Source organism: Eriocheir sinensis, unplaced genomic scaffold (assembly GCF_024679095.1).
Source record: "Eriocheir sinensis breed Jianghai 21 unplaced genomic scaffold, ASM2467909v1 Scaffold926, whole genome shotgun sequence".
NCBI classification, from domain to species: Eukaryota; Metazoa; Arthropoda; class Malacostraca; order Decapoda; family Varunidae; genus Eriocheir; species Eriocheir sinensis.
In genome coordinates this window covers 128,151-133,345 of record NW_026112304.1, presented here as the reverse complement: position 1 = coordinate 133,345, position 5,195 = coordinate 128,151, and the positions used below count along the sequence as shown (strand labels likewise).

The 5,195-nt window shown below is 41.6% G+C and overlaps 1 long non-coding RNA gene across 1 annotated transcript; it reads left to right on the top strand.

Annotated features, from left to right (window-relative positions):
* The first annotated feature begins 2,246 nt into the window (after positions 1-2,246).
* Positions 2,247-3,443, top strand: LOC126994935 (uncharacterized). The gene is made up of 2 exons (XR_007749744.1): positions 2,247-2,940; positions 3,134-3,443. It is a non-coding gene; the product is annotated as an uncharacterized LOC126994935 (long non-coding RNA).
* The last annotated feature ends 1,752 nt before the right edge of the window (positions 3,444-5,195 follow it).

Here is a 5,195-nt window from a genome sequence, read left to right as displayed (position 1 = left end):
CTCAAAGAGGATTTGCACAAAATTTCAGCTTGGTCTGATGGATGGGAGATGCCCTTTAACGTAGACAAGTGCCAGGTCCTTCAAGTTGGAAAGAAATAAGAAGTTCGATTACGAAATGCGTGGCGTTAAACTCACAAGCGTTCAATGCGTTAAGGACCTGGGGGTCAAAATCGCGTCAAACCTCAAATTCTCACATCAATGCATCGATGCAGCAAATAAAGCGAACAGAATGTTGGGCTTTATTAAAAGAAACTTTTTATTCAAGAATAAAGATGTGATACTTCCGCACTTCGAATATGCGGTACAGTTTTGGTCTCCCAACCATGCAAAGGACATTGCTAAATTAGAAGGTGTTCAGCGTCGGGCAACGAATATGATCCCTACCTTGCACAACAAATCCTACAAAGAAAGGCTTTCCATCCTTAACATACTCTCTCTTGAGAAACGTCGCCTCCGAGGAAAACTGATCGAATGTACTTAATGGTTTCACGAATGTAGACAGAACAAAATTGTTTATGATCGATGACATTTTGCGAACGAGGGAGAATGGCATAAAACTCAAATGTAGACAAGTAAATTCAGACTGAACCAAATTTTTCTTCACCAACGTTGTAGTGCGAGAATGGAATAAGCTCCCACCGTCAGTGGCCCAGTGTAACACGATTGGTTCCTTTAAAAACAAGCTCGACCGTCACTTCCTTGAACTTAATATTATCTAGAGTAGAAAATCAACGTTTTGGAGCCTTCTGATTAATGTAGAATCCCTTAGGATTAAGGACAGACCATCTAGTCTGGACCATCTGTGTGGTCTGATTTTCTATGTAATTCTCTCTCTCTCTCTCGGTAGACATAGACATAATAAGAATATAAGTATTTAAAGAGGAGGTGTTATGTGTACGATAACGCGCTTTTGCATACGACAATCCCTCCCATATATCTCGCTATCTATTACTCATTTGACCTTCTTAGCGATAGTGAGTAGAAGAGAATAACACATTTTCTGTATATCTTCTATTTTTGTTTACTTACTTTACTTATTTAATCCATATAAGAATATTTTAATACATGAAATACACAAGAAAACTTTGTCAATTTTAACACGTCCTTATTTTCATAGCTTATTTAAACGCCCTACCTTACCTTACAGTGCTATATTAGGGGAGATCTAACTTAAATTTAATCAATCAATCAATTTAATGAGCCGCGGGAATGGTATATATACTTACCTAAGATATTTAACATGTCAAGTTCTTATTTCCACGGTTTATATATGGTTTAAACGCCTTTCCTTACCCTACAGTGTCATATTAAGGGAAATCTACCTTAAATTTATCCTAGGGAGGCGTGAGAAGGGTCAATTTACCTTAGACATGGGTTAATTAAGCAAAATGCAAAATGGCGCCACTATAAACACTCGCCTGCGCCAGAACGGGCTGGGCCGACCATCAGGCCCCACCGGGAAGATGCCTACCGGCAATAGGCAGCAACGTTAAAAAAAAAAAAATAATAATATATGTCCAGCAGGTCACAAGAGGAGGAAGAGAAAGGCTTCAGCATCAGTGTTGCCAAACTAGTGCGAAATATGCTAGTTCTAGCGCATTGACATCACAAACCGCGTAAATTTCGTATTTTTCGCATAGCGCGTTTTTTAGTGCATTTTTGTTCAATTTGGTGCACGTTCTAGCGCATTTCTGGGAATCCATGGTTGTAGGTAATGTGTGTGTGTGTGTGTGTGTGTGTGTGTGGAGGTCGATCAGGACAGCAGGTCGCACGTCCAGTCTCCGAGGCCTACTATATAGTAGGGATTAGCGAGCGAGGTAAAGGGAGCGGTGCATACCGTCACACCCTCCTTACCTCGCTTCCCGCCCCATAGAAACAGTACCCTCCACACACACACACATTCACTGCCAAGGATTCACTAAAAATTCCGGAAAGGCGGTTGCGGATTTACATTGAGGATTATGAGGCCGCAGCCTCTCTAGGCCCTGGGGATTCAGGGGCTCCCGATGATTAGAAAATTAATCAATAAATAGTAAATAAATAAATAGAAATGTGAAATAAAATACAATAACTAAAAAAAATCTTTGAACGTTGATAGGCCTATATATGTGGAGGCAGTCAGTCATCTGAATTTGATGACTTTTTTTTTTGGTATTTCGTTGGGGATATACCCCAAGGGAGGTTTTTACATGAGTTTTTTTCATACGTGTGCCTTCTCTGTAAGTATATTATTAGTCATTTCAAACAAGTGCTTGTCCGACATTTGATTATACACGGAGAAACTATCAGACGAGACAACACAGTTGACTAAAACGGGTCAAATTATGCATACGCAGCGGGGGTCAAATTACACATACGCGGCTATATCTAAGCCAGAGAGGCTGAATCGGCCTTGGGAGCAGCACAATGCTGAACCTGACTTGTGAACTTTCGTTGGTAATTAAAATGTTCGGTCTCCTTAGCTCCAATAACATTATACTGAGTTTGTTAGGTTATTATTTTGTAGAATATACTGTAGGTTGATAGTTGAGTAGATATTTATAGTATTCTCATTTTTGTTGTTGTTGTTGTTGTTGTTGTTGTTGTTGTTGTTGTTGTTGTTGTTGTTGTTGTTATTATTATTATTATTATTATTATTATTATTATTATTATTATTATTATTATTATTATTATTATTATTATTATTATTATTATAGTAGCAGTAGAAAGTGGCAGTATCAATATGATCTCAAAGTAATAACGATCAATACTATCATGATAACAATTATTTAGCTGCTATTACTGTCTTCAATGGAGGGAAGGAGACGAAAATTTTCCTAGTGCATTTCTAGCGCATTTCACACCTCAGTCTAGCGCTATTACACCCGACGTATTTGGCAACACTGTTCAGCATATGGCGGCCTGACGGTCCTCATATTTTCGTCTTGTTCGTCTGTTTTGGTGAGTTTTCTGTCTCGTCCCTGGCGGCTTTATGTGTGGGAGGATGTGAGATGCTGAGAGAGATGGTGTGAGGGTGTGGCTAGTAGAATGTGTGCCAGGAGGAGGAGGAAATACTACCAAAAACTGTTATAATGATTGGTAAGTATTCGGGTTAATATGTAGGACAGGGTGACCAGACAGTCCCCGTTTTCAGTGACCTGTCCCCGGCTACTGCTGTCCCCGGCTACTGCTGTCCCCGGCTACTGCTGTCCCCGGCTACTGCTGTCCCCGGCTACTGCTGTCCCCGGTTTTCACTGTGACTGAAAGATCCGAAATTCGAATAAAGGAAAAAATGAAAAAAACAATAAAAACGAAAATGTTGAGCAAACTATACGTCTAGCTGCGCACCGTACTACTCGCTCTGTACAGCGCTAAGGCACAGTGTATGTAACCAAGGAAATGATGAACAGCTTTGCTCGGCATAATTTGCGAGACTGCCTTCCAAGAACATACAAATTGTTAAGCAGTTGAATTTTTATTCAATTCCTTTGCAATTTAGGATAAATAGGGTGACAAACTTTTTTTGGGGGGGGTTATTTCGTTGGGGATATACCCCAATGGAGGAAGGCGGAGCATGCCGCAACCACGCAGACGGCTGGTAGAGAGTACCCAAATCTTTCAAGGAGGAGACCCAACAACGGGGCTGAGGGTGTCGGAAAGAGCCCACCTTTCCACCCCCATGGTAACTGATAGGTCTCGAACCCATATGCTCCAGGCACCCGGCCGAAGCGCAAGGGCGAGACTCTTTTAATATTGAAAAGTGTAAGACTCTACATATGGGAAGTAATAATGTCCAGCATGATTATTTCATGAGTGTTGGTGGTGCAAGACATGGTTTGGAAAAGGTGGAGGTGGAAAAGGATTTAGGTGTACAGATCAGTAGAGACTTGAAACCCAGTAAGCAGTGTTTGGAAGCAGCAAAAAGGGCAAATAATGTGTTACGTTCTCTTAAAAGAAGCTTTGTATGCATTGAAAAAGACGGCTTTCAAATTCTGTATAAGTGTTATGTTCGTCTCATCTTGAATACTGTGTACAAGCCTGGGCACCTTACTATCGTAAAGACATAACCCACCTTGAAAGAATTCAGCGTAGAGCTACAAAACTGGTGAAAGGACTGCAACATCTGACGTATGAAGAAAGACTAGTTGTACTGGATATCAAGTCTCTGGAGAGACGAATTGTGCGTGTAGACATCATAGAAACCTACCAGGTACTGACAGGGAAGGAATCAATCGAAAGTGCACAGTTCTTCACGCCTGCAGCATCTACACACCTTCGGGGAAATGCCATGAAGCTGTTCAAATCAAGATCCAAACTACTGCTACGCCAAAAAAATTTCAGTCAGAGGGTGGTTAACCAATGGAACAAGTTGCCACAGCATACAGGCAAGCTCGGTGAATGTGTTTAAGTCCAGACTCGACAAGTACCTTAAAGACATGGGTTTATACTATTAGGCCAGGCCTACAAAATAACCCATAACCCTTAAGTGTAAGTGTAAGTGTACCACGGACCACGGAGCCCCCGAGAGAAACTTTTGAATGCTGCTTTAGGAATGGTAAGGGCAGTGTCCCTGTTTTGTTTTTCAATGACAAAATACTACATGTTTTGTAGGTTTTACGCCTCTGAACCGAAAATGTCCCCGGATTTTGTCTCAGAAATCTGGTCACCTTAATGTAGGAGGAGTAGGCGTGGTCTGTCAAGCAGGGGACGATATTCTATATTGTTTATACCTCAGTGTGTGCAAAGTAATCTATTGAGCAGTGGAAATGGTCTAGAACATATGTTCAAATGCTGGGGGGGTCACGTGGGGGTGAAGCCCCCCTTCCCCTCCGTTAGCCATTAGGGTAAAGGTCCAGTATAACTCCGGCGCCTTAATTTTGGTCTATTTTCTTCCAAACCTTCACAAAACCCTTTGTACACATATAATACATTAATTACACCACAACACCCTGCCTGAAGTCATCGAGAGAGCAGGGAGGGAAGCGCCTGAATCAGTGGAGGCCCACCTCAGTTGTGCCAATAACAGGCAAAATCGACCAAAGTAACCAAAGTAAGTAAAAGTGGACAAATGCCACCTGTTTTAGGGTGGTTAGCGATGGTAGTGAAAAGGCATATACATACATTTGTTTTGTTGGCGGCAGCCATTGGGAGGTGAGCAGTGTTGCCAACGATCCGTTAGCGATGGTATGCTTGGTTACGCTGGTAAGCAGTTGATA